At 37.3% G+C, this 13339-nt stretch overlaps 1 protein-coding gene across 1 annotated transcript in view; it reads right to left on the bottom strand.

Moving 5' to 3' along the window:
* Positions 1 to 9312, bottom strand: part of vsnl1a (visinin-like 1a) — a 58098-nt gene extending 48786 nt beyond the window's left edge. Inside the window, exon 1 of the mRNA XM_030128343.1 lies at positions 8981 to 9312. The gene's annotated coding sequence lies outside the window, so the exon portion shown is untranslated. The remainder of the gene's footprint in view (positions 1 to 8980) is intronic.
* Positions 9313 to 13339: the final 4027 nt, after the last annotated feature.

Raw genomic sequence — 13339 nt, 5'->3', positions numbered from 1 at the left:
ATTTCACTTTTTTCACTCTATAACATAGAGAAATGTTTGGAGTTGACATTATTTATAGATTATTATGTTATTATTTTACTGGTCCGACCCACTTGAGATCATATTGGGCTGAATGTGTTCCCTTAACTAAAATGAGTTTGACACCCCTGTCTTAGATTGTCACTCGATGCTGACTCCAAAAAGCCTTGCTCATATACACTTACACTGAACTTCTCTTTAAAAACACTGAATCATTTTTTTTTCCCACGACTTACTCTGGTCTCATTTGCTTCTTTTGTAATCTCTATTGTTTATTCTGGTGGTCCAGCTTTACATTATTCCACTGTTGACAGCTCACTTGCTTCCTAAATGTGACATTCAGAACTTCTACTTATTGAAAAAAAATTGGTTTTCCTATAAGACAGCTTGACTAGTTGCAATTTATAAGTTACACTAACAAGCCAAAATACTTTGTTATGCAAACGTAATGGTTTACTTTGTTAGATGGTCACAGTTAAGCATTAGGCCCACCATTAGTACACCCTTTTATCCTAATATTGTAACTTCTGGTTCCAATAAGTTATAGTAATGACCATTAAAACTAAAAAACACATGTATAAAAAAAAAAAAAAACAATGGGTAAAGTCACAGTAGTGCCATCTACCTAAACTATATAAGCTTATGTATTACGCCTCAAAAAAAATACATATTGTTTTACATATTTAATATTATGCTGGATTGAAAACGTTAAAGGTGCAACAAGATTTTTTTTTTCTTTCAGTTTCCAACATGTGAACATACTCATATCGTGCCTTAAATAACATTATTACCTACATCCATGCCTGTGTACTGATTTTTCACTTCGTCAGTTTTTCTTGCTCCTTTAACTACTATTACCGTATAAATTGTTTTAGCTAACATCACTGCTACTACCTGATGTTTTCTGGAAACCCAATTTGTTCAATACACGTGTGAGAATACTACTCCCTGTAATTTACAGCAGTTTCAGGGCTTTAAAGACAATGAATATAAATGTGTTACAATTGTTTTATTAGTTAAAAAAGTATGAGAATTATTAATCAAACACATTTATATTGTTTCCAAAATCAATCAGCTAACAAGCTAACAGTGGCTAATGGTGGCTAGTAAGTCAACAAATGAAAGGAAGTAACATTCTCACATCTGGGTATAGGAAAGCAGGTTTTTAGGTTTTGATCCGATATTGACAGTCACAAACCACCAGCTCTGATCACAACACATACTTCAGATAAACTCATGAGTATTACATGTTGCACCTTTAAATCTGACTAAAAAATGTTTTGGTTGTTTTTCATTTTCATTCATTTCCTTTTCAAATGGTAAGTACCTCTCTCTGAATATCATGTAAAGGGTAATAGGATATCAACTATGTTAAAGTAGCTGGCCCGCTGTGACTTTTCAGAAAACGTCAAGTGTGTTTTGGTGTTTAATGTCCTTAATCTCCACTGCAGCTGTTTGTACCCAGCTGTATCTATGTCTTACTAATCTGTCTGCACAGTGCTGATGCTGCCACTTTACGGCTTTGATTAGCTCATTAAAATCTCCTAATTGCTATAATTTGAAAGGGATGGTTGTAAGACTTTTAGGAAATTTGTAGTCTTACTCTCTGCTGAGATGTTTTATGAGACCTCTTTAACTTGAAAAGACCACTAGAGATTCAAGGCATCAGTGTGTCTAGTGCCGATCTGACTCTGCATGTTCAGGGGGTGAAGAAAGGAGTCTCAGGCAGGCATCCAAGAAGTGCTGCAGTCATAAGCTCAGGCTTGTCATGCTGCATTGGTTTTTCACTAAAATCCATTTAAGAGTGTGCCTTTAAAAAAAAGGGATATCATAAACTTAAGATTGCTTTTGTACCTCCTGGAGTAAAACTTTCAAACTACTTCCATACGCTATGAAAGTTGTAATCCAAGATACTGCAGGCATCAAATCACTTATTTCCTCTTTTTAATGCTATAGTTAAATTATAATTGACCATGGGGGGGGGAGGGGGGGGGGGGCAAACTAGTCACAAGAGGCCTATCAAGGTACCAAGGAGACGCATGTATTTATGAAACCAGCAGCACCAACAACACATATTATAAGGTAATATTTATCATATTTTTCACTTTTCCAAGGCCAAAAACTTAACAGGAGACATGTCAGATATGGATTAAAGACACTCATGGCTGAATCCATCAAAGTTAATTTTTACATGAGTGCTTCTATAAAACTGGTACTTAAAAACAGGACATGGGGGCTAAAAATTCAAACCAGATGTAAACTAATGTTATGAAGCAAGTTTGGAAGCACTTTGGGTCTTTTTAAAAAAAATAAATACTTACTGAGATAAAAGAGAAACTATTTTTCAGATAAAACACATTTTTATATTATTTTACGTTATATTTAATACAAAAATCTGCATGTAACACGGTCAATAGGACACGAAAATTACACACTACTATTTTTTTGAATTTCTCTTTATTCTCTCACAGGTACATTTTGGGAATTGAACTAATTATGGAAGGCAGAGTGTTTCACAAAAATCACTGCTGTTGCAAAATCATTCATGATTTATATATTTAACTGGGCAGGTTCTGCATGTAACGCAAGTGGACACGATGGGTGACATACAAAGCTTGGAATGAGACTGCAGATTTATTTACAAACCACGTCTGGGATAGAAAAACCACTAGGATCATCAAATTTAACACAGTGTCTTTATTTATAGCAGTATATAAGACCATTTCAAGCCATGTGGTCCAGATAAGATGCACTGACACCTAGGTAGATTTTCCTGTCCCAATTTTGGTCCTATTTTTGGCCCCAGTATTTTATTAAATATTCATTAATTTTGGGATGGCTCAGAGCAAGAGTATAATTTTTTTTGCATTTATCTGAGGTCATCATTAGGTACATCCTGGGTGGAAATACATCTAAATTTCTCTTTTATTATTGGGTCTAAAAAGCTGGCAACGTCCCAGGTACCAAAATGTACCCAGTTTCATAGATGCATCCATATACAGACTTACTGAGAATTTTAGCGATTCCTAAATCCTTACAAACCATGGACACATATAAACAGAATAAAAATAGCATAAGATGAGATAAACTACATTTGTCCCCTCTGGGAAATTTAGTACTGTAATGTGTACTTTAACTGAAGGATGTCTGAGAACCTGTGATGGTATTTTTCCATTATATAATCAGAGCAACTGTGTTAAATAATTCAAGGAGACACAAAGGACTATGCTATACATTTGAGAGTTACATGCACAATGTAATTTTCTCAACCAAAATCCTTTGTTTGTCCTGAGATAATGGAAGTAAAGGGAATTTTCCATTTGTTATCATTCTTGACCTGCACTACGAGGTTGTTTAATTTCTGTATAGTATTTTTAAAATATTGAACTGAATAGGTGAAACACTTAAAATAAACATCTGTTACGATTTGCGCTATATAAATAAAATTGAAATTAATCTGATACTAGCAAATTTTAGCTAGCCTAGCACAAAATCATTAGCAAAAAAATATGTATTTTTGAACCATTACATGTGTTTCTTATATATTAAGCAGTATTTAACCAGCTTTAATTATCAAACAGATTAATAAATTCAGAGTATATCTTTAGAATTACTGCGCAACCATTTTTATTTATATAAGTTCTTAGCTAAAGCTGGTTAGCAATTTTGTTGATCAACTTAGCACTACTCTCTGAATGGGGAGGCACCCTATTGTCAGAGTCAGAAAAGGGTTAGGGGTTAAGGTTAGATTCATCAACTAAATCTAAACTAATTTTCTGACAAACGTGCATTCTGACAATAAGGTGGGAACCCTCTGAATGCACCTCTCAAAAGCAAATTATCATCCTTTATTTCAACTTTTCTCTGATATCTGACAACAATTATCACAACAATTTACCTATATATTCTCTGGAATGTCTTTCACAGATTTAACTGCAAATGTTGAAGATTGAAAAGCTCAGTATGAAACTTAAAGCTACAAAAACGGTAACAGTACTCAGCGAAGGTTAATACTTGTCTGTTTTATTCACTGTTCACTTAACACTGTTAAATTGTATTCATGTCCATATTTTGTGTTTTATTCTTTAAAAAAAAGCTTCAATGTGCTTATGACAGTTTTCAATATTACAATGCCACAGATCAATAACATAATGATTCAGGTGAAAATAAGGAAAGTTATTGTAGGTTTTTAGTAGGATATAACCACCAGTGGATGGGACTGAGCTGACTATGACATAAGACATGCATGTTTTTTCATACAGGCCCCAAACCACAGGGGTCAACTAATTTTAGTAGGCTGGAAAATAGATGAATGAGGAGGGCATGTGTATCCAATATGTGGGGATGAGTGACTGCAGCTCAGTTGGCTAATCTAATTTAGTTCCTTTACATTGCTGATGGAAGGCAAGGACAGCGGAGAGAGAGAGAGTGACTTGGAAAGGTTATTCTTGGTGAAAAGAGAGGAATAAACAAATAGATAAATATGAAACCCTCTTAAGCAACCCAGACATGTATCGTGTATGTATGTATATGTAAATGTATCGTCTGAGATTTTAAAAAATAAGCAATACATTAAGCAATGAAATCACAGTAAGTATTAAAAAATTATATCAATACAAGTTTGTAAAAATAACTCTTTTCCTCAGCCTAATTGATTATTGGAAAATTCCATTTTTACTTTGCCTTACTGTTTTGTTGCCTGAAATTTCTACCATTTCTGTTTTTTTTTTTTCATACTTGGAATTTATTATGTATAATGTGTTTGCTCTTGTATTCTATTGTTAATCATATATTATCTATCTATTTATCTAAAATGACTGGAATTAAGAGAGACAGAGATGCAGCTTAATTAAAAAATAATACTGCTCAGAGTTCAGTATTCGCTGGGTGATCCAGGACTAAAACACAGACCTGGATATCACTCATGTGATGTATGAGCTGCAGCGGATGTTCTACCTCCCCTTGGAGACGACCCATTGCTCTTGAACAGCCTCACTGTCAGCTGCGCCCCTGCACCAACCTGATGAGGCCAAATCTCACTGAAAACTGTCACTTTTAACAGATCTTAGTTGAAACATTCAGGGAAACGCAGCATTTTCAAACTTGTAATGCTGAAATTTTAAGAAAATACTCATGTCTTGTCCAATGATGTTCATTATCTTCCATTCTTTGTGCTCCCGCATACAGAAAAAGTATGTCTAAACGTAAGACACATTGATTATAAACATATTCATATCACATAGTATGGATATGAAACCACAGCTGGGAATTATGGGATGTTAATTGATACTTCATATCATATCATACAACACACTGGGTCCATCGCTTTCTGCGTGTCCGTTTCATTTCTGTTCAACTGCCTATTTTTACAAACTGTGTGTAGATATTACTCTGTCTGTTAGTTATGACTCAGATTATGTAATATGAGAGCACAAAATAAAATGCTTGTACTTCTCAAATGGTAGCTTTTCAAGCTCAAACCTTAACAGTATTCGGTTTAAATGGCTGACAGACCTCTGAGGTACCCTCATATTGGTTCTGAAAAGAAAAAAGGAAAGTGATACAGTTTTTCTCATCCAGAACTGACCATCCAGTCTTTCAAACTGCAGTTTCAGGATGAAAAAGTGGTGCTCTGAGACTTTCAAGCAAAAAAAAATGTCTTTCAGGTTTTCAGAGTAAAACCCCTTAGTAATAATGTTTTTTTCTTTTCTTTTACAGGTAAACACATGGCAATCTACTGTAAACCATGACTGAAGTTTTTGAGGTGGGTAAGTAATGCTCAAATTTTCACACTAAGAACCAAAGATTAAGGAAGACTTCCCACTGTTGTTCTGAGTTTTTTTTCTAACGTTAAGGAATGACAAACATTTTGAGTAATGTTACTAATCTGAATATTTCTACATAAATACAGATTTTAGCTTCAAGTATTTTGACAATTCATTTTAGTGTTTCCTTTATGCAGAAAATTAAACATTTGCTGGTTTTTGGCTTCTGAAACATAAAAGTAAAATTCAATAACAGGCTGTAGCTTGTGATCATTTTCATCACCGATTGTTTTCTCGTAAAAGGTTTATGGTCTACAAAATGCCTGAAATTGGGGAAAAATTCTGGTGACTAGGACACATCCAAGGTGTAGCCCACCTTTGTCCATAGGAAGCCAGGGTAGGCAGGATATGTATGTATATATGCAAATGTATGTATTGATGGATGGATGGATGGATGGATGGATGGATGGATGGATATTAGTGTGTTTCAAAAGCCCAAGATCAACTAGTGTACATCCCAAAACAGTCTAAAGTCAAAAAGGAGTAAATCAATCAGAAAATATTATCATTTAAAAAAAGAATTTTGACTTCTCAATATAAGAGTTGATGACTAATCTATTAATTGCTACTGTTCACAAAATAAAAACACAACCCATCCCATTAGAGAGATACTTTCAATAAACTATCCACTGGCATTTTCAGCAGTTCAGGAAAACTAACTGCTCCTTTGGTTCTGAATGTTTAGTAGTATGTATTATTGTCTGCTGCAGAGGGACAGCCGCTCATTGCTGCAGTGGGACTGAAAGGCAGTACAGTCTGAGAGTAAGTTGCTATCAGTTTTCTGTTTCAATACAGGCTGTCAGACAAGATAGGCTGAGCCTCGAGTCTGCAGCTGCAGCGGTAGACAGATGTGTGCAGGGAGAGACATGTCAGCTTTACCATTATGTCACTATAGAGGAGTTTAATACATGGAGCAAATCCATCTCAATGTGAACTGGTGCATATGTTCACGTTAAGTGAGAACTGACAGTGAATATGTATCAGAGTGTGCGTGTGCTGTAAATGTGGGCATCCAGGGCTTATAGAAATCATTATGCATAATGTACATCCACATTCAGAGGATATGAAAGGAAATGTAGGGAGAGTGTGTACTGCAGCGCAAACAAACTCTGAACTCCTAACCTTCCGATTCACTTTCAATATGTTCACATCAAGCTCACAATGGCTCATGCATCATAAAGCGAATGTTACTCATCACTGTGTCTTACTTCATTCATGCAACGAGCAGCAGAGCTCACTCTGCGTCTGCACTATGTCAGCGTGCTGCCAGCGGGCCACCTTTTTACATCACCAAATGGGTGAGGTTACCCTATCACATTATACCTCAGATGTATTCATTAAGTTTAAAAATAACTCACACAATAAAATATATATCTCAAGTGTTAAAGTTTTCTCTTGCAGCTTACATCACATCATGGTGAAACTGGCAAAAAAGAGAAAAAATGTTCCTTTATGCTGCAAATACATGATCACATTGCTTCTTTCCCATGCGTGTACCTCCACCATCTTTTCTGAGCTCATCTGTCCAATCACTGGCCAACATCAACCCTCCACTGCAGCCAATGAGCAGCAGAATAAAAACTATCTTTAAACGTTAGGTAACTGAACAAACATCTGCCGCTCAGGAACACCTTGAACAGTAAAGATGCAGTTAATGGAGATTCTTTCCATACATTCTTTGGTTTAATCTGTGATATTTTCAACGCCTCTGCAGCTGAGAACTGCACAGGCAAGGAATGAACCCTCTCATATTGTGAAATGGATTTGTGTGAGTGGAGAGAAAATGGTATGAAAGTAATGAGAGTGATTTGAGAAGGATGACACTCGTTAGCACAACCCCACCCCGCTGTTAGCTCTTCATTTTTATGCATGGTAAATGTTTTTGCACCAGTTACTCATGCACATCTTAACCAAAAAAAAAACAGAGCGAGAGAGAGAGACAGCTGGTGCATAATCAGCAAATGTCAGTGATTTATTTTAGCTCCAAAAAAAAAAACAACCAAAAAAAAAAAAAAAAAAATCCAAGAAGCTGAGTCTGGGACAAGAAACATAGGGTCAGTCTGCAGTGCAATGCAGAGCAGAGCCCCATACTGACTCTAAACCTGAGTCATAGCCCTTTGTCTCAAGAGTCCACTGGGGCCTCGCTACAACCGCAAAACAAAAGTCATAGCTGTGGTTACACATCAGCACACAGGCACAGGTGCAGGCTTACACAAAGGTATACTCTCAAATGAGTAATTTTTAGAGTCCTGAGCCCAAGCAGCAGACCAGCCCCTGAGACAGGCGGTAGGCTATTACATAACACTGTGTCCCTTTACCATCATTTGCCAACAGGGGATGACCTTGAGAGGCAGGCAGAGCCCTGGACCCCAGCAGTCTAATCAGACAGGAACAATGCAGTTTAATGGGTTTAGCAGGAGAATGGAGTGTGATTCATCTCTTCTTATGCTGAAGAAAACTGTGCATGTGTGTATGTGTGTGTGCATGCACAATAAGCATGTTGCATGCAATGTAGTCCTCGTCTGCAAATATTGAAAAAAAAAAAAAAAAAGTACCCCTGACAGTGAAGATGATAGGGGTTAAAGAGACACACCACCACACCCCCACTTTCACGCACCCTTTGCAACATCAGCACCGGTGCCAAACTACAGTGAAATACATCACAGCACATCGTGTGCCACGTCCTGTCAGTGAATCCACAGCCATCCCACGCCATCTAACAACCCCAATCGAAAAAAAAAAAAAAAAAAAAAAAAGATTGATCAGGAGGATTGGTGTACACTTGCTGTCAGATGCTGATTCGTGTCGATCTCAACACTTCTTGCTGTTGAATCCAAAGCTTGCAGAGTGAGCAGTCGTGTTTATCTAGCGCTGATAAGACTCCGTGCAAAAGGTGGCAACGGCATCATGAAAGTGAATGACTACATGACACACACCAGCAATATGTACTTACAATCAATAAAGGGAGTGATCAGTAGTTATTAAAATTAGTCTTACGGTCCCTAAAGGATGACGCACCAGGTTGCATCATGCAGGTACACATTAGAAACACAGATGAGCGTGCAGAATGTACTATTTTACCAACGTGAACACAGATGTTTATCACAGGATCATCGATGAACGGAGCATCATCTTACCTTGCGAGAGAGCGGAGACAACGGGAGAAGTCCGATGCGTGGAGTGGTCAAACAAAAAAAAACCCTGCGAGGACGGAAAAACACACACAAGCGACTCACACGCCTTGAGCTGGATCTTACAGTTGAAGATCTCTGTTCTAATGTGTGTGTGTGTGTGTGTGTTTTCTGGTATGTGATGAGTGAGAGGGAGAAAAGTCAGCCTCGACACAAAGTAAGCGGTGCAGGTCCGTAGGATGCCGCTGGTGAACACACACTGGTGATGTACGGAGAGGAGGAGACGGATACTGACGGAGGGAGAGAGAGAGGGAGCCGCATCGTCTGTGTTTGGTTGTGCCTTATGGGCTGATGATGCTGTGAACACAACACAGAAGAAGAAATGCAGCAAGCAACGACTAGCACGGCCACAAGTCCATATATATATATATATATATATATATATATATATATATATATATATATATATGTTCCACCACGGTTCACATATAAGAGCCTTTAAAACTATGATTATGTATCCATTCTGTTTAATCATTTGATAACCCATTTTGAATAAACTCTATTCCGGGAGTCCTTTGTTCCCAATTTAACCACTTTCCCGCCACTCAAGACAACCGAAAAATTATTAGCTAATGCTAGTGTTAGCTATACCTTCTGAGGTCGCGCAAGTTTAGCCAAATAGTAAGTAGTAACTGGGCAAGTTTTTATCGTAAAATCGCCAAAGCAAAGGTTATAAGGTGAGTTAGTCTTGACTTAACAATATTAGTCAAATAAATGAACAAAATAGTATTTAAACCTCAGCTTTAACAATAAAATTTCCTTTTCAACCTACAAAAGCTTTAAAGCTAACAGCCTAATTTACAGTAGCACTCCTTACTATCAGCAGGTTACAAACAAAGGCTATTATATGTATGTGCTAAAATTTGCTTAGAGGTCTTATTTCTGTCTTTGTGCATAAGAAATCAATATAAGTGAATCCCCAAAGGAACTTTGTATTGGTAAATGTAAGTTATGCAAATTTACAGGATTTCAATTATGTTGCAACATGTTGATGGTCATATGAACTATGTTTTTAGGTCAAAAATGTCCAATTTCATTACAATTAATGCTATATTTTCATGTCACAAATGGCCAAGTTATATTTTAACTGAATTTACCTGAAAAACAAATATTCTATTCTTTTAGGTTCCCCAATTTTTCTTACCAGATTATATACGACATATCACGTTATATTTTTACAGGTTGCAATATGGAGTATGGTGCTGATCCATCCTGCTTATGTTACGCCAATACATACGTTAAGAATGTCACACGTCACTTTTTAAATCAACAGTTTTCTAATAATAAGCCTTTTTATAAAGAAATAACAGTTCTATATTGTTATTTACTCTTTAGTAGGATGATAAATTATACAATAAATAATTATGATACTAGTTTTTGCACAGGGATCGTTTGTGGAAACAGTGACATGGCTGCCGAGCATCAGTATGCTGGGATCCGTAACAACCATGTCACATCCGTCCACTGCCACATTTTGTGTTTTTGTTAAGCTGTTATTGTTTTTGATCCACAATACTAACATTTTATGAATAAGAGGATAATTAGCAATAGTAAGTATATAGATTTATTACTAATAAAGTACTGGTACTGACCAGATCATCATGGTTAATGTCACGTCCGTCCATCAGCAAAAGTTTTCACATACACGTGCTATTCAAAATCCAATATTTCTGAAAATATAGCTTCCACTGTCAAATAATATCAGTAGTCTGTGCACAAATGTATTAGCATTATTTCAACACAGTTCTACGCATTTCTTAGAACTTTTTTTTTTTTTTGACAAAAATTGTCACTCATTTGACCCCCTAAGTAAATTTTAGCAGGTATGTATACTTTAATCGTATATTCAGTGTACTGTTAGTACTTTGAATCAAATACAAGACTGAAGCACATACATGGATATTTTTCAGACTAAACTTCTAGTTAACTATGGATGATAGTGCTCAATGGCTAAAGGTAGTAGCCCTAGCTGATATGCAAACCATAGCTAATCATAATGATAAAATATTGGTCACATGCATGCCTGTTGATCAGATAAGGACTATTTTAGTGTTCCTCAGAAATTGAGGACTGTTACATAACAGATACATACAGAGAGCAAATCTGTGAGATTTTCTGCAGTATTAAAAAAACAGCTCTGGTTTAGTCTTGTCAAACATACAAAATTTTGTGTGCTGCAGTGTAATATATGATAACATGATGGATGTTCATAGTAGCACCAAGGTTCTCTGCCTCCTTAGTTTTGGTTAATTTGCCTACATTTGAAAAGTATAAAGGGAGACATAGTGTGGATTTTAGTCAAACAAAGCTGTCACTGTCAAAACTGATGCACTGCAGTTTTTTTCAGTGTGGTAAGAAACAACTATCAGATCTGTGACTGCACCATAGTGCCATTTCTGTATTCTGTGCAGTGAATCTGGATCATGCTGTGTAACAATCTGCTCTGGCATAATACATCCACTGAATGTTATTTTGTTGTGTTATATTTCAGAGGTTGTGTGCTGTGAGATTCTGTGTGGTCTCAGCCACAGGTCTGCTGTAAGGTGAGCTAATGTATAAGCTGTTATGGTAGTACAAAGGAAATTTGATCTTAAAAAAACATCCAGTACCCTTTTTTGAATTACTACAATAAAAGTACTTTTACCAGTCTGAAATTCTCTCATAAATCTACCAAATATAAGAAATTAATCAGGATTCTTGACATGATTACATTGTTATGATAGAAGAATACTACTTAATCTGAGTAGTGAGACCCCTACATGTGCTTTTCATGCTCTTTTTCATTCTAGGTTCAGTACATAGAAGAAATGGATGAAATTATACGGGGACAAATCAGTCCACAAACCAGGAGAGAGCCCAGTTCACCACTGTCACCCAAACGACCAAGGTCAGATTACACATTGACAGATGGTGTAAAAAGCAGGTTTGACTCTACAGAAATGTTGACATTTTGGAAACAGGCAGACAACCCTTTGTCATCAAGTGCATTACTGGAGGTTGTAAATCAAGAGATTATACTTGGAGAATGTGGGCATGTGCATGATGAAAAACAGCATGAGTACTCTCAAGACACTAAATTAAATATCGATCCTGATGCAAATCTGTCACACTTTGACGATACACAAACAGGACCATATGCAGTGTGCCTTATTACTAGTGAACAACAACTCTTACATGGAGGCATAATGGAGCAGGTCCCAGTTACTGAAACTGGCAGGCTCAGTTCAACCCTGGTACATGATCAAAGAGGGACATTAACAAAATCGCTCACTTTAAAAGACACCAGCGGAGACACGTCCAGTCATCCTGATTGCAACCGGCTGGGGAAATCAATTGAAAATGAACCTCCTAGTGGGTGCACCCTTCCCTACTGCAGATGATGAAGGTAGGAGACAGGTGCAAAACAGCATCAGTCAGATCCAAGCAGTCACCTTGAGTTCAAGTGGTGAGGATGTCAGGTGTCAGTTTGATTGCAGTTGTGCCGTTGTGCTAACTGATGAAAGATGCAGTACCTGGAACCAATCTGCTGGAGCTGAAGAGAGTAATCAGAGGGAGATTCAATATGAATTTAGTGAGAAAACCCTTTTCAACAAGGAAAAAGAAGAGGTCAGAAATGGCTTAGTTTTCAGTGATTTTCCAGACTGTAAATCACTCCACTCTAAGCCTGGAGAATATCCCTCTGGCAACTTGGCAGAATGTGAAAAAAATGGTGGAAAAACATTAGAATTGCAGATTTGTGAAAATGAAAATGTTGCCTTCTGTGATGGTGAAACAAAAGGCCAAGTTAATGAGCATGGCATAGGCAAAAACCTTATCCCCTCTCCAGCTGAATGTGCTGAGGGATCAATTGGTTCTAATACTGTGGTATTAGCCAGAAGCACAGAGACCGAGTCCAGTGCAAGTGAAGTTGATGACTGCAAGGCAAAAGAAGAGCAGGCTGCTGGCAAGATGATAGCCAAAATTGGGAGTGAAATGGCTGATCACACAACAGAGATCCCAATGCCTGCAAGAATCAGTCAAGAGCCTGCTGAAGGAGATAATGATGCAGGCTCTTTCAGTGTAATTGACCCCGCAATCTGGAGTGAAACTGACGGGGAGGCTGAAGAGTGCTGTAACTCAGCGAGCACTGCTGCAGGTGTAGAATTATCTCCATCAGTAAAAGTCTGCAAGATGGAACCGCCTCTTTCGTTTTGGACTGATGTCGAGCCATCGCACTGCAGTGCAAATGAGCTTTCAGACCCTGACTGGATTGGACAGTTGAGCAATCAAAGCAGAACTCAGCAGCGCGGAAATGAAAAAGCAGAC

This window comes from Sphaeramia orbicularis, chromosome 24, assembly GCF_902148855.1.
Source record: "Sphaeramia orbicularis chromosome 24, fSphaOr1.1, whole genome shotgun sequence".
Taxonomy (NCBI): domain Eukaryota; kingdom Metazoa; phylum Chordata; class Actinopteri; order Kurtiformes; family Apogonidae; genus Sphaeramia; species Sphaeramia orbicularis.
Note: the sequence above shows the minus strand (reverse complement) of the source record. Positions and strands in the feature narration are given on the sequence as shown.